This window comes from Solea senegalensis, linkage group LG7 (assembly GCF_019176455.1).
Source record: "Solea senegalensis isolate Sse05_10M linkage group LG7, IFAPA_SoseM_1, whole genome shotgun sequence".
NCBI lineage: Eukaryota > Metazoa > Chordata > Actinopteri > Pleuronectiformes > Soleidae > Solea > Solea senegalensis.
Genome location: NC_058027.1, coordinates 1,715,883 through 1,737,556, shown reverse-complemented (window position 1 = coordinate 1,737,556; position 21,674 = coordinate 1,715,883). Strand labels below are relative to the sequence as shown.

The following is a 21,674-nucleotide window of genomic DNA, read 5'->3' as shown; positions in this document are numbered from 1 at the left end:
GAAAACAACTTGTTAAGTGTATAACAAGGTGGCCTGGAGGGCAATGCTGAACGACACCTCTGCACTTGAAGTGTGCAAGGAACATCAAATAGCATTTCTGTAGCTACACTCGGCACCGACAGAGCCGACCAGAGTGTTCAGAGACCCGCGTGTGAAGAAAAACACAACAGTTCAGCAGGAAATAAAAAGGATAACACACGACTGACAGACAACGCTTCCTGCTGCAGTTTGTAATCCTAAGGGTTTGTGTGCACTAAATATGAGTTCTCAGCTGAACCCCAGAGAAACCAGTGAACTCAAACAACTGCAAACAATGAAGCCGTTCCTAATGGATAAAGTCGACCCTTGAGCTGCGTAGCTGAAAGGTGTGTGCCTGCCCTCTGTGACAAGCACCTCAGATGACGAGCGAGGAATATTTAGCACAGCAGCTGAAATAAAACCAACAATAGAAGCTATCGACAGCTTTGGATTGTACCAAAACTTTACGCAGGGATGTCCAGGCCAGTGGCGGTCGCTGGTTTGATACAGGGGAAGCTCATTTCACGACTCATTTTGTCCGACTGAAATAAGGAAATGCTGAAATATTGTGTTTGTGGGCTGTATCTGCCCAGGTTCCGCCTTTCAAACAGTTCTTCCAATGATCCTGAACCAGCCCAGTGTCTGCACCCGCCCGCTGCTCCATTGACTCCCAGAGAAGCTGAGCTTCCACTGGATTCCATTGGTTTTGGGGAATGTAGAAGAAGAAAATGACATTTTGCTGATCCTGAACAGACTTGTCATATAGTTTATCGAGATCTATCGAAATTCTAGTAATGAAATGCAAATACAACAGTACATATTTGACGTTTTAGAGGAAGCGGGGCTTCCCTTGCTGTCACTGAGCAGTCGTCTCTGGTCCAGGCACGTTAACGGAGGCAGAGGCCCATTAAAATCCTAAAATCCCTACATGTATGGTTCAAGGGAAAAAGACAGAGGAACTAGATGAATGGAAGCTAGGCGGAAGCAAAAACTGGTGTGATATTTTAAGAAATGAGGAGTCTGTTAATAAGTTCCTTCTCTTCCGCCCCTCTCCTGGCTCGGTCTGAGTGTTGTGACAGCTCCAGTGCTGTGGAGCTATATTTGACAAAGACCAGCCTTCTGCCCCTCATTGTCACGCTCACACACTGTAGCCCTTGTTCATCTGCCTTAATGAAATGGCCACATGCCGCCTCTCATCCCAGAGCTGCTTGCACACTGTAGCACCTGGTAGATATAAATCAGCCCTACTGAGCTGTATTTGGGAAGTGAGGCATTAAGCATGACATGGGCTGTCAAAGTTCAGATCGCACCGACCGCAACATCTAGTTGAACCGCTGTGGAACAGACCCAAGACCAAGGAGCCGGCCTATGATCGGCCTCTTATCTTCTGCCTTCCAGCTCCGCTTGACATGGTTGCCACATCTGGGCCCCAGCTGGGTTGCCTGCTGAGCACAGCATAGCACAACTGAAGCTAGGCATAGGAACTCTGGAGCACCCACGCTACATGAATCCTTTATCGGGATCAACAGCCTCAAAACAGTGAGGATTTTTATGGCCATTTGCTGTCATTTTGTCTTTGGGCTTTCTGATCTATGAGCTATGAGAGCTTGTGAATAATAAGAGGTTCCATCTCCGAGCATGGCATAAAAGTAGCTGGGTGCACATTATGTTTTACATATAATACAACATATAATGTGCACCCAGCTACTGTGTGTGTGTGTGTGTGTGGAATCTGAGTCATGCGAGTCTGGGGTCTGAAGGTCAAACAATGCAAGAGAACCCACACATTCCTCAGAGGACAGGAACACATCATTGACGCATCACGCACGTGAAAGCATATTTAAGCAGCTAAAAGCTCATGTTTTCCAGCCCTTCACCGGTCTATCCTGTAGCTTTCAACTTGAATATGAAATAATATATTCTCACTGTGAGCTTTACACGTGTGGGATGAGTCGCCACACACATACACAAGTCACAAAGGCAGGAAGACGGAGCAGTCTAAGAAAATCCCTATGAACAACAAAGCAAAAAGAGACAAAGGGAGCTAAAGGTTGAAGATAAAGACACTGTCTGCATGGGATTAAGTTGCAGGATTGTATAGATGGTAATAGTATGACGCCTCGCTCTTCGTGAGCTGAGGTGAAGACGAGGGTTGGATATAAGAGAGAACACAGAAAAGAAGGAAGAAAAAGGAGCTAGCCGGACAGTGAGCGCAGTCCATGGTGAGCTCAACCCTACTGTAATTTACATTGCTGGGTAATTAGCCTCAGGATTAGCGGCTCAAGCCAATGACAGATGCCTCTCACAGGGAAAAAGCCAGTATGTGAAGAGGACCACAGCCATACTTCTTTGACACATAACATTCATTGATTCAGTGAGTCAAAGGGTACACATGAACACGTGTGGAAGGGAATGGGGCTTGTGACTGGAGGGTTGCCGGGCAAAATCCTGGGATAGGTCAAGGGCTGGAACTGAAATGCCCATTTAATACACAATAACTCATTAATGTCATTGTTTTGACATTGAGAAAGCATGTCAGCAAATAACCTAGTGCTGGGAAATGTGTTATCAGAAGACGAAAGGAAACAGAAAGTTCAGATATTGCAGCCAAAGCATCTTAACTCTGGCTTTGACAGCTAGACTCAATCCCATATACAAGAAATTGTATATACAAATATTGTAGCCTGCAGGCTCGTAGGCACCGAGCTGCAAACGATGCACCACAGTGTGTGTGAACGTACACGCATCCATATGTAATGACATAAATAGCGGCCACATACTTTAATGAATTATTGCTGTGGAACTGTATGTTTCTGTGTAGGCTGTTGTGCCAGTGTACCAGGCACAGCTATGAGTCTAAGCCATAAAGCTGAGAGGCTCAGCACACACACACACACACAAACAAAAAAAAGAACACATAACATGACAAAACAAAAGATACCCACTCCTGCATGTGTGCATGTCTAAACTTGTTGATCCACATTTGTGGTCACCTCCTTGCACATACACACACACACAGACAGACACTTGTTAGCGAGGAGGTGAGAATTAGAGCAAGAGCAACTGGCTCACCCTGAAAGTTCAAGTTGAGTGTCACTACAAATTACAAGTTGACAGCACAAATTATCCCTGGTACATGTTTCTTACGGTGCACGTACATGCTGGAGTTTGTTGGGCAGCTGCCTCCAGACAGCTGTTCCTGGGTGAGGTATTTACATGTCAACCATTATCTCTTCCCATAAAAAAGATGAAGAAAAAAAAAACATCAGTATGCACTCTCCCCCAGAGCAACACTGACCAGCAACCCCTCTGCCCCATCTCTAACAGATGCTCCATATTTAAGCGATGAGGAGAGAGAGCGATAGGTGCAGTGTAAAACGAGAGGGTGACTAATTGGTTCATAACCTGTAATTGGGGAGATGTAATTGGAGTGGACTCACAGATGCCAGGTGCACCTTCAGGAGGTGGGCTAGTGGTTTGCCCTTTGACTGGCTTGAAGAGTGTGTGTGTGGGTGTGAGTGTAAGAGGTTACAGAGGATTAGATGTGAGGGGAACATGACACCTCTATAGTGTGTGCCCCAAAAGAATATAGTTTAGGAGTGGCGTGTGCCTATTAGGTCCTGAAAACCACATAAAAGCCCATACACCTAAACCTGTCACAACACAGAGCAGCCACATCTATGTCCAGATAGGCATGCATGCATACATACATGCATCCATGCATGTATAAGAACAATACACTTAAACAATAAATGCATACACAGTAGCCTCGTGTCCATGGGCATTTTCTTTGGGGAGTGAAAAATTTGCAGCTCAACATTTTCCCATGGTTCACATGGTGAATCAATGTAATCAATGCACTCATGGCCCACCGAACCAATAATACACCTCTCCCAATCAATGTAATGGGGCTGAGTGTTAATTGGGACATACTAAGAAGAGGCTGGGTGGGTGGTGGAGCGTGATGCGCGTCAGAAATGCTCTGTGGGGTCTTAATGAAAGCTGCTTAATGTTGATGGCTTTCTTGTTTAATTGACTATAAGATATGTTTCCACACACACATACATGTACATATGTATATATACTGTATACACACACATATACAGGAGATGTATGTTGGGGTTGTAGTGCAGTGTATTTGGAAGAATATTGGTTTTCCTGCCCATAACGATACGACTATTGGTAATTAACACCTGCAATTAATTGCCACTTATGAAACATGCTACCAGCCCCGTATCTGCTGCCCGTGCCCGACCTCACAAATCTAGTTTGATTAGTCTGCAAATTGGACTTTTCATACATGCACCATCTCTGAAGCTCGCAATACAAATCACTCACTGTCTTATTAGGCTGCACGGTCTTGAAAAGCAGATAATGATACTAGGCATCAGTGCATGTGAACTGACGATGGGAATTAAATGAGTGAAGGTAGACAATGGCCAGCATTGACAGTTCATTTACGTGAATGTTTCCTTTTGCAAAAAAATGTAATGCAACAAGGAGGTTTCCTCGCCACTGCGCTTAGTTGTGAATCTTTAAAGAAAAGTGGCCTTCACTTTCTGCTTTGAACAGGACTACAGTATCCACTTCAAACAGAAAGTAAATCAATTGCTCTGCACTCAGCAGCCATGCCTGCTATTTATTGGGCAGAAACAAGTACTAAAAATGGCGATGAGAAATAAATCTGCATTGTAAAGTCAAAGATGTTTTTGGCTGTTATCTCTGTAGGTATAGAGTGGCTCTGATGTGATATGCACACACTGATAAAAATAAGATGATGATATTCAAACGTTTAAGCGTCCTTTTCTTACAATACATCGTTTGATGGAAATCTTTGGGAAACTTCCAGTGAAAAAAACCCCGAATAAATTAAAGAGAGGTAGTGGATGAAGAGCCAGTGTTTATAAAAGGAGAGAAACATTATTCATATTATTTATCCAGCTTGTTTAGGGCATGTTTTTTTTGGGTTCTGATGGGATACTACAACTGACAACTAAAAAAGTATGTGGTGCACAGGAAAAACCTGCCTGACAGATATTCTGTCTGTCAGCTAAGTGGAAGTAGGAAGTGATGGCAGGGGAAACAGCCTCGACCAGAGTAAAGGATGTTTCCCTGTATTGCTTGATGTCTCTCCCTGTTTATACAGACCACAAGGTTAGTCAACGTGGCTTCCAGCCCAGAAAAGTGCTGCACCACACGAGTTTCACTGACTATGTCAAAGTCCTGCCTGGAGACAATGATACAACTGTTTTATTTACACCTTTACTGATTCATACACGTGTCGTAAACCTTTTAAAATATTAGTCCGCTTCACCGTGACCCATCCGTCTCAACCGTTAGCTGGAGGTGAGCATATCTGATAGATATATCGATCTTTCAACAGTTTTTGTAGTACTTTGGTGGAGATTAATTAACATCTTTGCTTGCTCTGCCTACCTTGCTGACACAATGAACACTGGTGGGTCAGAGGAAGGTCTAAAATCAGGACACAGCCGTCCAGAAACAGCGTGGCCCCCACAGGACCCTGGCCTACCCCCAGCCTCTAAATTACTGAGCCTGACACCATGGAGGGAGAGACATGGGTCCACTTTAGCTCTGTACTGAGGCCTGTGGCTGAACGGGTCAAGACCTCCCCATTAGGGACCAGGTCAAAGCCACATAACTCTTTAGCTAAGGTGAGGGTCACTGCGATGCTCTGTCCGCCCAGGGTCAACCAGAGGTCTCTGGCCACTGAGGTTCATGGCAATACAATAAAGTAATCAATCTGTCCACTGGACCCTGGTCAATAATATACTCCCAAGCAGCACAGGGTCACCACCTGTTCCCTGGCCTCTCCTTGGACTGTCCTGGCCTCCTCAAGTCCCCAGGTCTTGGATTTCACTGTAGTAAGTATGGGGGCACGTAATCCAACCTTGGCTCTATAGGCACCATGGCAATAAAATATGACACATTATGAGCAGGTTATGGTGAAGAAAAATGGGAAGGGCTGGACTTGTAGAAGAACAAACATGGAGCTTTTTTTCTACGTCGACTCCAACTGCATTTATAACATTAGGAAACATTTTCATTGCATGCAAATGGGAACTGCATGGTGTGGATTAAATATCCAAAGTGAGACACAGCTGGGTCATGAAATTGACACTTGACCAATATGAGCCATGTTCTCTTTGACAAAGTGCAGATGTGCACTTTTCTATTCTATTACTGTGCTGTACATAGAAACGCTCCCCACACCATGTACAGAACCATTTTCCTTCAGGGTTTATGTGACACACATTTCCAGCAGTGTTTATTTCCCTTCCCTCTCTGCTCTCCCCTCCGTGCCCTCTCGCACTCGCCTTGAATGGAGGCAGACAGCATCCTTGACGGCTGCCAGGATGAGGCAGCAGTTAATTCTTGGCTGCCCTCCCTCTGCTTAAAGGCAGGTATAGAGTTTCAAACAGCTCCAGCTGGCTGGATACAATGGAGATCTCAGTGCGGGAGCAGAGCTGCAAGCAGGTGAACTAACCTTTCCTCTTTTCCCCTTAAAGCTCTTATCAGTCCTCCGCTGATACACCGCTACACCTCCGACTTCACCAAGTTTTACTGTATCTTGCTCAAATTCCAGCTGACCCAACCCTTGATTCTCACACCATTTCCTGGCTGACAGTCACTGCATCCTGTCTCGCTGAGAAACATAAAACTACGACGATAAGATCTGAAACTGAATCTAACACACTAATGAAACAGTGCAGGTCCGTCGCACAACACATGGACGATCTGCTGCTCTAACAAACGCAGTGAAAATACATTTGAATGTTTATGCATCTGAAGTATTTTGACTCGTTTTGTAGCTCCAGCTCCTTCCTCACATGTATTCCCTGAGCTCTCCCCTGCCAACAACATGACATGTCATTAGGCAGTATAATCAGCATGCTATTTGCATACATCTGCTTTATTTTATTGATTGCTCCTCATTCGTTAAGATTCAGGGTATGTAATTAATGACCAACCCCCTCGGTGCCACACCCTGGGGACGGCCAATTCCACTGCATACCAAGGGGATTTCAGCAGAGGGCACAAGTGGGCTTGTCACAACGGGCACTGGGCCAGTATCAGTCCCTGTCGTTTCCCAGCCTCCGGCTGTCCTTGGTCCCAGCCAGCTCATCTAACAAGGAGAACCCTTCCTGGGCCGCGTTAACTAAAAGGACAATTATCCTGAGAACAATGATGCTTTTCACAGCGACTGTGTTGTCATTAATGCAGGAGATCTGGTTACAGCAGCCAGCTTAAGCTAATTAAGGAACGCTATCTGTGAACTCTCAGTGCTTCTTAATTAAGAAAGATTCATTTCAAAATGGGGACAAACAGTCACTTTTTTTTTTTTACCTTTGAGTCACATTTAAATCCATTTATTTGGTGAATATGTTCATGTGACCAGGAAACTAGCATTTAGCATTTGCACCGTTCTTACTTCTAACTCTAAAAACTGTTTTCAAACCATTTGTCTGCTACCAAACCAGACAGACAGATGTCTAATAATTATAGTACTAATTACTATATAAATAATTACTATATGATACATGAAGTGCCTGAAAGAAGCTATTCTAAACACTAGCTTTTGATAATGGCAGTAATGTATTTCCTTTTCTTGTCTGACTGTGGTCATACAATGATGAAAGAGACTAAATGAAGTGACTGTTGTGAGATTCTTCCCCATCATTAACAATGTATTCTGATCAGAGACGTCCCACTGAAAAAAAGACAGCTAACTCTTTCTTTCCAAGGAGCTTTGTGACCTTTTACACAGGAGAGGGCCGTGACTCACCCAGTCACTCAGCACTGACTGACAACACGGGGACAACTAAATGAGAGCGAGAGGGAGGGAGGGAGGGAGGGAGGGAGAGAGAGAAGGTAAGACACCAAAGCATTCACAACATTTTCTGTTTTCTTAAAACAGGCTGCGATATGCAGAGATTAAGATGAAATAGAAACTTCTTAAGAAATCCGTTTAAATAAGAATCATTTATTGATACGTCCGGACTGTGGTTAGAAATGTTAAGTATCGTATAAGACGTGTGTGGCAGTGCACTCAGGAGAGGAGAGAGCAAATGTGTAAACACAGACACACATGAGCGCAGGGATCTGGTTTGGCGAGTATATATATGTCCTTACTTGCTGGGTATTGTGAAGGAGGTTACAGCTGTTGATTGTGATTAAAATGTAAACAAAAGCCGAGTTCAGACAAAGGGCGAGTATGTGAGTCTGAGGGTTGGTCAACTCACTCACTCACGACTCCACACCCACTGAAACGCTCTCATTCTTAACACATCACACACACACACACAGCAGTTTCTTCTCCTGTGCCACGGGCTGACAATGAAAAACAAAACTGTAGCAGAAACATTTGCAAATGTTAGTACTTCCTCTACAAAGCTCTGAATGGTTCCATTAGATTCATCTCCTCCCTGTGGTGCCCACGTCTGGGGTCATCGTGACTTGCTCTACACATCAACAGCCGCGCTGCGTCTTCCATTTACTCTGCTTTTAGCCTATCAACAAGAAAAATGGACTGTTTTAAGTAATCCTTGTTTGTACTGACCATAATTGATTGGGTAATCCTGGTTTAACATGCACTAGAGCCAGTGCTTAAGAATCTATTAGGAAGGCTAGCAGCTTAAAGAGGCAGAATCCATCTCATGTTGAATGTGATATCTGTTTCGGTTCCTATAGGATGAAGGCATTAGATGACCCTTCCTACACTAAGTCACACAACCACTTCTGCCTTGTTGCCTTCACCTTTTTCTGGTGGCAAAACAGTACATTCGTGTGCCAAAGTGTCACCGGGGTTTATCCTCTGAATTCCACCAGCAAATCTCTTGGCGTTGCTCCATCAACCAGTTGACAGTTGTGGTTGTGTTTAGGCCAGACTTCTCCGCAACCTTCCTCCACAGAAGCCGAGCCAAAAGCCCTTGTCAGCTCGACATGACACACGCCACGCTGCACACTCATCACTGTGACAACCCTGTCATAATCAACACAAATCTCTCAGCGTCAGCATGACGAGCAAAGGTATTATGGAGCAGGAGAGGGGGAGGGAGGGGGAGAGGCATGAAGGAGGGAAAAGGTAAGGCAGACACGGTCAGTTTGTTTACATGACGTTAGAAAGAGAAAAGATTGTGTTTAAAATGTCTCTGTCTCTCTGATGCATCTCTGATTTACACAGCCAGAAATAATAGATGAAGCCGGTGCACGGAAGAATAACTGTGACAGAAACATCGCAAACTTTAGTTTGATTTCATGCTCTGTCACTTAAATAAATAGGATATTTTGAACTTAATAGATGGCAGGAATACTTGGAATGGTGTTTGACATGCTAACACCTAGCCACATGCTAACCCAGACACTTCACTTCAGTCAATAAATGGATTCCCCAGTATAGCACCGGGACAACGACAGTCGTCTAAGTGAACAGCACACTCCAGCTACAACCCGCGACTCATCTGTGCATGAGAACGCTCTCACTGAGGTCTGAGTGTGAGCTCAGTGGCGCTGGGATGCAGCAGTAAGTGCAAGTGTGACTTTGCACACAGACAAGAGGAAGGCTAGTTCCTGCTCCTCCTTCTGCTCTGACTGCTGTGGTTTCTACATGACGCAGGAGGAGGTGGGGAGGTCTCACACACACACACACACTCACACTCAAACACACACATGCACAGAGAGAGAGAGAGAGAGAGAGAGAAAAGAGAACGAGAATAATCCCCACCAAGACCTCTGCCCTAATGGGGCCCACTACTGTAATTACAAGGCACAGATTTCAGATCAGGCACTTAAGTAGCCAGCTAAGAGTGCCCAGAAAACAAAAAGCTCTGTAATTATCGTCTGCCTCCTCTCTCCCCAGTGCAACTTCAGTTACCTGTCATGCTGCTGTTTTGTCAGGAGTCCGTTGTTTCCTGGATTCTCCCTAATCCATGGCTGGAAGCAGCCCTGGCAGTGCGCCTGCCTGTGCAAAGATGCACATTTCAACTCGCGGGGGCGAGTGACGACATGGCACACAAAGATAGCAGAAACCTGAGTCCTCACAGTCCCACAAGAACATGAATGCATTTTTTTTACAAGAGAAAGGAGCAAAAGAAGGAGGGGGAGTGTTCAGTTTGCACTAGACAAAAGATCCATTGTGCAGCGAAACTTTATATACATATTAGAAACTCGAAACCCATAGCCTCTGCAAGCAGGATTCTTGTAACTGTGAACAAGATAACATTACCAACCATTCTTTCCCTCTGTGCACAGAACAGGAGAAAAGCCTTCAATCCTGCTTTTCCGTGAGGGTCTTATTCCTCATGATGGATTCCTGGGTTTTTTTTGCAGGGTCATCTAATATCAGCGATAAGAGAGCAGTGGTCTTCAGGCAGTTTTGTGGCCCATTAAGTAACACATTCTCCAGGTGGAGCAGAAGTGAAGGCACAGCTTGTCGACAGAGATTTGCACTCAACATTCTCTTAGCTTACAGTCACCATCCGCCGAACCTCTCAGGTGTTCCATAAGGAATGTTATGTCCATTTCTCATTCACGCACTTCACCGTGGAATGCATTCGGCATGTATTTCAGGTTTAATAGAACTTCTAAACTAAACTAGTTTCCCAACAAGAGCAACATATGTCTTTTGATGCTTTTAAACCTCTGCCCTGTGTTCCCCGCAACTGTTCAGAAAAAGGTCAAAAGGGACATGTGAAGAATAACACGAGTTACACAAACACAGGTACATATTACAGGTACATATTTCGGGCACAAGTTCATTCTTGTTGCAGTTGTACGTTTTTGACAGGCAAGTTAAATAACCACTTGCAAATTGTGTGACATTTAGACACAGGACGATTGGCTGTGGTCCATTTAAAAAAAAAAAACAGTTCTGAATTCAAATCTAAATTTAAAAGCTTACATGCTAAAGGCAAAGACCGAGTTTTCAAAAGTTTGGGAGCACTGAGACTCGGTTCAGCTCACGGTAAGTCTGTGTCCATAAGAAAATGTTGCCAACATGGTGACATCACCAATATCAGACATGTAATTAACCTGTTGCAGCCATGCAGTCAGGGGGAAGGCCAGCCTCATAATAACAACCTGTGCAACTTGTAATTATTTTTCTCAAGAGACAAGCACAAACACAGACACACAGGCAGAAAACACGTGCACAAAAAAAGGAGTGCTTGCTGATAATAATGCTTTAAATACAAGCAGCAGCATTCAAGAGAAGATGTAGTAACTAATGTGCAACACGAGTGACATACAAATGTCATAATAACCAGGTTAGAACATCTCATTTCAGTCTAAAGGCAATGAGCATGGTTTACTTCAGAGAGACACCATGACATAATTAAACCAGTAGTCACTGACTGGTTGGTGTTCTGAACTTAGATTAACGCTGACTTCAGAAACAGTGGAGTTTCACTACTGAAACATATCATCTATGTTTAAAAAAAAACAAAAAAAACTGCATGAGTGTATAATAAACAATGTGATCATGCCGCACTGTGATGTTTTTATTCCATATTTTTATATGCACCTTAGGCCCCAAGGAAAGTATGAACTTTGATAGACAACAGTGTTCAGTGGAAACACATCAGCACAGCTGGGCCTACAGGGCAACTCTTAGCTCTCTGAAGAAATGAGTCAAACACTGAGTGTCTAAATTTAAAAATTACTTAGGTTGAGGGGGGCAGGTTGGGGTATAAGAACGATTATTACCCCTCCAACCCCCCCTTACAACAAGATACAACAAACATAGGAGTGGGGTGACTAATGGTGATTCTTTCCATTTTGGTTCTGGCTCAGTCCTTGTATCATAAAAACATTCTCTAAGTGTTTGGATAAAAGACAGCTTCCATTTTTACCAGTTCTATTAATATGTGCTTGATGTGAATGATTCATTGTGGACCAGACCTGGATTCTGTCAGCCTGACTTGTTCCATGAATGCAGAGGTGAACTTTTTCCACTTATCCAAATCTATAGCTAATAACGACGAGGACCAGCATAGAACATGAACTGAGCCCTTCATGACCTGACCGTTCTCTCCTGGTTGACCAGAAAAACAGAGGCATACGCTCACGGTGTTTGACGGAGCGCTAACCACTGGCAAACAGTTTGGGGGGCCTCACTGGATGATGTCCAGTCAAATGATGTAACTGGCGCCTGTTGCAAGGAAGCGTAGGTGGCCCCTTTGTTATTGCCCTTCAATCTCAATATCAAAGAGTGGAAATCACACTGATCCCGCGAACTCAAAGTGAACAGCGTCTTTGTCTTAGCTCATTCTTTATCTCACACTGGGTTGGGTTAGGCCTGGCTGCAACGTGACTGTCTCCACTGAGCTGTACTAAGTACGTAGCCTGGTTTGGTGTGGTCAGCTTAGACCCAGGGAGCCTCGAGAGTAAAGAGGGCTCTAAGTTAGTTTTAATGGGCACATTATTTCTCCCCCTAACACCCGCACAGGCTCCACTCTGAGCCATTGGCTGTTTGAAGTTGGTAACAGCTGTAGTGTTACAGCCTTTATTTAGAGGTCAGCACACTGACTTCTCTTAAAAGGAGAGTGGGAAAGAGGCAGAGAGAGAGAGAGAGAGAGAGAGAGAGAGAAGGCAGTGGGAGGAGAAAGAACGAACAGAGAAAGAGTGAGAGGTGAAAGAATGAGTTTAAAAAAAGAGTTACTAGTGTGGCAAGGGATTAGTTGAGGGAGAGGTTAAAAGTTTGTGCGTTTGAGTTGCATCTGGCCTCCTGCCTGCTCTGTTGTTTATTGCCGCAGGCCTGAAGATCTGGTGCCAACATTAACCGCACCTGAACCACTCTACAGCAGACACACACACACACACACACACAGGAACACAACAGGAAGAGACATACTCACAGCCTGCACTTCTCGCCAATGCTTTGGCAAAACGTTACAGCGTGCCAGCCTCCTCTGTAATAAAGTGTCCGTGCATGTGTGTGTGTGTGTGTGTGTGAACTACACTTGCAGATGCCAAGTCATGACTTCTCATTTGTTAATCCCCTGTTGCTCCTATTACCCTCGTCTTTTCCTTTCCATCTTTGTGCTCTGTCACTCTGGATGACTGCCTTGTTGCAAAGCCTTTGCCTGCCTCAGCCAAATCCTTTCAATGTCCTCTCATACCTCCACAATACTCACAGCACATGGGGGTTCTCATGCGCCATACAGGCGTCACCGACACTGGCTGCACCAGGAACATACATGGAGCGACTGTGGGCAGAAGAATGTGAGGATGCCCAGCTGTTCTTTAATTGCGCTGCACAGCTCTTGTGCGCCACTTGAGCAAAACTTTGAGCAAATCCTTGCCCTCTCCTCTAATGGTCGGATAAGTGATAGCCTGTGGCGGAAATGATACAAGAGCCGTGGAAAATGAGAGCGACATGTGGCTTTATTTGTGCAGCTGTTCTTTAACAGCGGGACAATTCGCCGCGCTGCTCTTGTGCGGCTCACTTTGAGCAAAATTGAGTTTTCATTTCGGTGTAATACACTTTAAATACATGGCGGATGTGATAAAAGCCGTGGAAATGAACCGGTGTGTGGCACATTTCACACTGTTTTCCGTCTGCTCTGTTTCATAGCTCAATCCCAGCTGTGCATAGTTTGGCAGATTCTTCCTTAATAGTAGTGTGAGGGTTAACTAATCCCTCTGTGACTCAGGTACATGGGACATGTCCTGACAGGCGACCCATAACTCCAACACACGGCGCGGGGATTTGCACAGCCCACAAAAAACGGGGGATTTTCAGGAGAACAAGAAGGACTAAGGAAACAAAAGAGAAGAGGAAAGATGAACACCTCCTTGACAACATTCTTTTCTTTGTTGAACCGTAGTAAGTGAGGATAAAAGGAACACCCATCAAAACACTAATTCATAAAACACGCCATCTTTAGGTTTGTGGTGAAAGGACGAGTGTAAAAGAGTGACAGACACATCTGAGGGTGCAGGTCAGCAGACAGAGCAAAGTAAGTAATTATATTAAGAGTTGCTCTACGAGGTATTCATAGAAACCTCCTCTCTAACCCCTCCCCCCCCACACACACATCCATCCCTCTTTGTATGTGTACATGTGAGGACCCAGCAGGCTGGAAGCTCTCCCAGGGCCCAGATGCGCTCTGTCAACACAAAGATTCCAGAGAGGAAGCGGGGCTTTACAGCAGCAAGCTGCGCATACAGCCAGGACCTGCAAAGACCAGGAGCCAGGAGAGGACAACCTGCTCCACATAAACACAGACCTCCCTGTCTCCTGTCTGAGCCACCACTTCTGCTTCCTGGCTCAGGATAGGCTCGGTTCACAGTGAGCTTGTAGGAGTCAAATCCTGGGAGTGGGGAATGAACCACAGAGTCCCCCTTGCCGGGCTGGGCCCCCTCGCCGCCTGCCACCGTCGAGAGGTAAATAGCTATTGGCTGCTCAATAAGTGGCTTCAGTGCCTTGGATTGAGGGGCCTCTCCCCCCCACCCCACACACACACACACACTCTCCCAGCCTTGACAAGCTTGTATTGACAGAGCAGTTACGCACTAAACCATTGGGGGAAATCCTCCACATTGTGCCCCAGGCAGCTGATAAATGGAACTCATACAGTACCTAGAAGCATGATCTCCTACACATGGACACGCAGAAGTGCATTTGCTCGTACACGCGGTTCAATACGACCATACTAATGTAGACGTAAGTGAAGAGAATAGGGACTCTATGATGTGTAATGCAATAAACCTATAACGCTGCAGAACGAGAGACGACAAGGGGTTCAGTAAGTTGTGTTTCTGCCTCAGACACTAACACGCGTGGCTGCGGTTTATCATGCTAAGCTACAGCAAAGACAAAGTCTAATATTTGCAGTGTTAATCCAACCTTTTTACATACAATTCTACTGATCACCGCAAAAGTACTTTTATAGAATTAATTTTACAGAAGTAGAGAGGAAGGAAGTGAAAGAGACATGCAAAGAACAAGAGACAAAGAGCTCATGTGGTCGGCCGTGCCAGAAAAAGTTGTCACTGTCAATCTTTTGTCAGATGTCAGCCACCACAGTCCAGGGGAGGAGTCACTGTCAGGGTAAGAGAGGAGGGGCTTGGGCCCACTGACATCGGGGGAAAGGGCCGCCGTGTCTCCACCCCTTTCATGTCCGATCCAGTGCTGACAAATAGCTCGGGGTGCACTGCTCGCTTTCACTTTGTGATATGATGTCAGTAACCTTCATTGATCTGTGGGCGAGCAGGCAAAGCCTTATCGCTGCCTCTCCCCTGTGATATACTGTGATCCAGGGCCCTGACTGCTTTTTAATACACTGCACTTTAGGTAACGGTGTCGCAGGCTAACCGCCCTGCCTACTAACACCTGAGGCCATATTTTACTGCGGCGCTGTGATGGCCAGAGAGATTACAGAGAAACTGACTCAAGGAGAACCTGCCAGAGGAATGATAACACTGACTAAAGTGACACAGGTGTGACATGTGGGGACTCTGGATTTATCACGCTCACACAACAGATAATCCTGGAGACGAACACTTTGGTAAAAATGTATAGCAAGCCTCCATGATGGATCATAAAACCCTGACTGGGGTCATCATCAGGTCCCTGTGTCAGAACACAGAGCTTGTGTTGACAGAACTCAGAGCTCGTCGCACGGCTGAATCTAGTGCTGACAGCCACTTCCTCCCACCAGTTTGATACCTGCACTCACTCTGAGACGACACCTGCACTGACAGGTGAGCGCTGGACTCGTTGCATTATGAAATGACCGTGGGTCATTTTTATAATTGTCAGGATGAAAAGAGCGATGTCACTTTCACATCCACCACGACAGCGGCAGCAACGACCAACAAACAGAAGACGACAGTGGACAGAAGAATGTCCAAGGTTCACGGTGGACACCGGTGCTGAGGAATGGACCACGACTGCCAACTGGTGAAAACAACGGTGAAGACAATGCGATATAACCTCTAATATACAAAGAGGGATACTCCAGTTAACCACCACCACCCACAGGTTGAGAGAGGCCTCAGATAAAGGAGACTGGACGACTAGCGGGAGAATTATCCCAACTATTGATTTTAGCTGTTGGGTATTACAGAAGGAAACAGCAGGTTTATCAGGCCAGGATCCCTCTGCACTTTCACTAACTAAACGAGTATTTTCTAGGCTTATCGGGCAAAAAAAAAAAAAGAAAAAACCTATTACCGACGGTCTCCGCCTCCCCCACAACTAAACAAAAAAGAGAGGTCGGCCACCATTACGCTGCCACTAGATTGGACTGTTTGCATGGCTCTTTCGGGGACCTCTAACACTGACACAGCACTTCACAAACCCAAAATGCTGTGTCCATATATCTGCTACCAACATAGAATCCTCCAGGGTGTTGCAAATATTTCATATTTATGTATTTTATGGTTATCTGCTAATGGATTAGTGACCTCTGCAACCTCCATCTTCCTCTCTTGTTGTCTGCCTCTCTCTCTCTCTCTCTCTCTGGGTCAATGTCATTTCTATGGCTTCTCTATACGAGTACTATAACCAGAGATAATGGGAAATGCTATAATCCCCAAGAGGAGCCTAATACCGGCCTTAGTTACGAGAAGAAAAAGCAGATGTTTTAATTACTGACTAAAGAAAGATACCTGTGAGGTGCAGATCCCAGGATCCTCAGAAAATGTCTTTCTTATCTGTGAAACCCGAGGAAAACCCTCAGTATGCACTCGACCCTGCGTAAGCCACCGCGAACTACACGTGCGCTCGTTATTTTTAAATGAAATTAAACTCATTTTAAATGTGTACCCATTTCCCAATATTAATAATGAAGAAGAGTAGAGACAGAGAAAATTTCCCTCGGCAATTACCGTGGAAATCCATATACTGATCAATGTGCAATCCCAAAGATTGTCTTAATACGTATAAAATATAGACAACACCTATGAATGTGTGTATGAATTTACTGTGGTGTAAAATGACCCCGACACGACGAGAATATTATTGAACAGATAAAAGCCGCATGGAATGATTTACATATTTCATCACAGACAACAATGAAAGTAAGGGATTAAACATAAAGTGAGAAGGAGGGAGAGAAAGAGGGAGGAGGAGGGGGGAGAAATATTGACAAACTGCGCTACAGACAAAAATGAAAACGACTTCCTACATGGGTCAGCCATTCTGAAAGTCATCATCAAACAGACGACCAGATGCTTCACACCTTAAAGTCTCCATCGTCTGCTCATACAACGGAAAGGAGCCCAGACCTGGTGGAGAATGGCACCAGCAGTGAAACGGGAAGACCACGGAGAATCCCATGAAAGGGCAGCGTTCTTCTGCCCACCGGGCCTGTCTTTATGTCTCCAAGTCAGCCCTGTAATTTGCTCGGGGCAGAGATAAATCTTATCTCAGAGACCTGATTAAGTTTTTAATTTACACTCCAATCAATAGCCCAGGTCTATTGGCAATGTGTCTAAAACTCTATTTACCAAAGGATTCCCTGCTATCAATTGATCAAGGACCCGGCAGCCATAAATTACAAGAACATGTGAGTGTGTAAGACAGAGAGAGGCAGAAACAGAGGGAAAGAAAGTAGGAAACAAGTGAAAGATTTTAGAAAATAGACACGAGCTGTGGACTACCAACAGACAACACAGACACACTGTGGAAGCATCAACGCAAACTGCCCAAAAACTGTGCAGAGGTTCACACCAGGAGAGCTCATGGTAAACGTCTGGACTCTAGCACCTCCCACTTCCGGCCCTTTCTGCATGAGCACCATTATCTGTTTACGCCGCCTACTTTCCCAACGGAACAGTTAAAAGGAATCTGCTGGGATCTGCGTTCTTACACACACACACACACACACACACATCCTACACCATGCCCTGTGAAACCCTGTCTGGGAAACTCGAGAGAGGGATTCTTTCACAAACGACTGTGACCTCCAGGAAAAAGCTGTTCTCTGTTGGCTATTTTCAGCGGTTCAGATGTTTGTTTGGGAACGAGGAGGACGGATTAGCCGTGCAGCTCTGAAGAGCGAGTGTAAAGGCCCAATTAATCTTAAGCAAGACCAACTTCACCTGACCGCTGTGTGTGGGTCTACGAGAAGACAAAGGCGGTGCCGTTCTGGTGCGGACTAAAAGGACACAGACACAGTTCAGACTCCCGTAGAGGAAGGGAAGGGGAGGGAAGAGAGCAAGCGTTATCACTGTGGAGAAAGTGTCGTCATGGCGGTTCTCCTCTGACCCTGCTGACTCGCCGATTCCTTAACATGAGATCATTTTGGACAGCTGACCTCAATATCATTGTGCTCTGAGGATGAAACAGATCCAATAGAGCCTCTTATCCCCCCCACTCTACACACACACACACACACACACACACACACCATGTGGGACACAAATGCACCAGTCATATATACAAACGTCTCCTTATTTACTCCTGAAAAAGCATGAACAGAGGAATTGGTTGAAGAAAGTAAACATGTCAGTTTCCTGCCTCATCATCTTTTTATAGAGAAATAAATAAGAAATAAAGAGGAAAGAGGCAAATGTGCTTCATTCTTAAAAACAACACAACACAATGCTGCTGCCTCGGGTTTGGTTCTCTCACACTGTTGATCTTTGAACAGAAGGAGATAAAACGTGATGAAAGAGGAAAGGAACACATGCCCCCAGGTTCTCAACAGGTCAGCTAAACCAGCGCTGCGTGTTTCCACCCACTATTTAAAATCACAACATTAAACAAAGAGAAATATTGTTGTAACAAATGTTCGGGAGGATGTTCTGCACTACACCGTGCCATTAGTGGAGAAGCCGTCTGGTAAAATCAGGCATAAACATGTGTCAGAACTGTACATAATTATAGTTGAAAAACTTCCGCATGGGAGCATGAATCACCTCTGCAGCTGGCTGGTGGCGTGGCGAGAGAGAATACAGCACCCTGCTATCCTCACCTTCATAACAGCACTGGGGGAGGGGACGACAACGTTGGAGACATGCAGGCTACAGAAGACAGACAGGCTCATACGATGTCAGGAAGCACAACTTGCCGGTCCTCTGCTGGACTATCTTAAGAGCCACCGACAGATACGTGTAATCAGCCCCATCCCCATGTTTCTCTCTCACTCTCTGCCTCTCTGGCTAATGTCTCCGCCTGATTCGATTGAGGCAATTAGGCAGTAATCTATAGAGCTGGGGAGTGATGGAAACATTTCCCACTGTCCTCCTCATGTTTCTCAGAGCTGCTATAATTAGCTAACTTTGTTTCTCATTAAACATCAGAGCAGTATTTACATACCCAGATCCAATTTGGCTCTGTAGAGCCCATTCCTTTTAAACTGTCTTGAAACCCTGCAACATGTCTGTAAACAAAGGAGCAAAGCGCCGTAATCTGCTGCTATTTTCATCAAACGCTCATATCTTAGCACAGACTGTACCTACAGTGTACACGTTACAAACAACGTTAACATATGGAGGTTGATTCTTAAATGGAGCATATATCCTTCAGTCCCTTTCAATGAGCCATCAAGGGAATGGGAATAGAAGAGCCATTTTTATTCCCATGCGGCTCATATTCAGCTTAAATCATTTCTGCAGGGGAAAAGAAAAATGTTATCACAAAGACGGTCAGGGACGGAACGTTCATGGACTTTTCTTGACCGTCTCGTTTGGAAAACTGCAAAACCAACTTTCAACATTCTGTAACTCCCAGAATGGATTAGTTGTTTGTGTCCTAACTCCACAGATAAGTGTTTCAGTCACAATGTCGACATCTCGAAAGACATTTCGTTTGCTTTTTCCACTGCCATTTACAAGTTTGCCTCTAAAATATGTTCTAACCACGAGATAATGCTCGTTTGTCTGTGACATAAATATTCATTCAGTTTTCATTTTTTTAAGAGCCAGATGAGACCCATAAAAACAGCAACTCGCTGTTATACAAGAGTCATCCGGAGCTATAACCACTCTCACAGAGACACACCCTCATACACATTAAAATAATTATACAGTTTCATTTAAAAAATAATGGGGTTTTTGTGCTCAGATGGACAAACTCATCATTATCTGGCTGTATTGTATGCTAGAGGAATAAATGCAGAAAGAATCTGAAATGGCAAAGGAATGCGGGAAATCATCAGAAATGTCACTGTTGCTGAATTGCACAACAATGTGTTTCAGCACACGACAAGAAAAGCGAGCGGAGCAGCAGAGATCAGAGGAAGAGACGAGTGGAAATCTCTTCTTTTAGCTTCTTGGATCTGTGGCAGTTTGAGACACACGACCGAGAGTCTTTTCTGTTGGTAAGTAAAGTCGCATGCATCCCTCATGTCCCCATAGTAACAGCGGCCCTGCCTCGTCAAACAAATGCTTTTTTCTTATTAACATTAGGAGAATATGCGTGTAGAACGTGTGTGTGTGTGTGTGTGTGTGTGTCGTCTAAGGCTAGAACTGGCCACATGATCACACTGAATGTGGATTCCTGGTGAACACTACAGACACTGCAGCTCAGCACTATTGGTGTGGGTTTCTCAATATGTGTTACATTTGTGTTGCCACACGTGTCCACCACAACATTCAACACACTTAAACGCTGCTGCTTTTATCCCAAGTTTGAACACATTTCAGGAACTTTTATCCGTCAGGTCATAATGACTTGATGGATATTGTAGAAAGTTGTTTTTCTGTCATTTTAAAGCCAGTTCTGATCGTCTTAAACTACGATGGAATATGTAAACTGAAATCGAACAGATCTTACAATCACACACATTGAATAATTTAATGTTAGGATGTGAGTGAAGCACACAGACGTCCAGTCTATTCCGTGGCTTGTCTATAGCATGGAGCAGCTTGAACACAGGCTGGGGAGAAGGGTAATTCAATCAGCAGCACTCCAGCCTGACACAGATTCACTTTGTCAGCTGTGCTTTACCAGTAATTCATCTTTCTGAAAACAGACACAATCCCAACAACAATTCCTTTCAACTCCAATACCTGGTAACAATCTAATGACACGTTTTCATTGACTAACACCGCGATGTCAGAAAATGCTCCTCTTCCCGGTGAACCAGCGACAGAGACACGGAGGCAGATTCCTGTAATTCTGCCTCAACGCTTTTAGGTGACCTACATGAACACATAAATATGTCCGACTACTTGCGGAATGCACAAGTAAACAGTGCGTTGAGGTGCAGAGCTGCACGTCGGGGTCCAGGCGTGTGCTCGGCAACCCCCTGGCCCACAAGTGCAGCTCGCCTGGCCTGAGCAGCAGAGGGTTAACTGCACTGCCCCGTCACAGGCGTGGAATGAAACAATGAAATAATAGCAGCGGGTGAACGCTCAAAGGCAGGGGGCAGGGTGGGTGTGTGAGGTTGGGGGCAACGCCATAGGCTCCTGCAGATGTTGCTGAGCTTCGGCGGGTCACACAATCACATGTATTAACATTCCTGATGGAGGGAGCCCGGATTAGGGAGCTGAATACCTTTCTCAACTCTGTCAGAGTTTGAACATGCTGGAGAAACAGTGTGAGCAGAGGGGGAGAAATCCCAGACGTGCGGTGAGGAAAGGTGGAAACGAGGGTACAGGAGAAGAAAGGCGCCGTCAGACAGTGTTAACGGAGGCCTGGGTCTTAGGAGGAGCAGGCACAATGTGGAGAGAAAGGCACATGT

The 21,674-nt window shown here is 45.1% G+C and overlaps 2 protein-coding genes across 5 annotated transcripts in view; one reads left to right on the top strand and one right to left on the bottom strand.

Moving 5' to 3' along the window:
• The window catches only part of swap70a (switching B cell complex subunit SWAP70a), a 924,354-nt gene that overhangs the window by 523,494 nt on the left and 379,186 nt on the right, over nucleotides 1-21,674 (top strand). The gene's annotated exons all lie outside the window — the stretch shown is intronic.
• The window catches only part of zfhx3b (zinc finger homeobox 3b), a 184,220-nt gene that overhangs the window by 88,575 nt on the left and 73,971 nt on the right, over nucleotides 1-21,674 (bottom strand). The window contains exon 1 of one of the 4 annotated variants that reach the window (XM_044029742.1): nucleotides 9,914-9,931. The exons of the other annotated variants lie outside the window; for them this stretch is intronic. The gene's annotated coding sequence lies outside the window, so the exon portion shown is untranslated. Of the gene's footprint in view, nucleotides 1-9,913; nucleotides 9,932-21,674 lie in introns of those variants that run through there. 4 annotated transcript variants of the gene reach the window in all.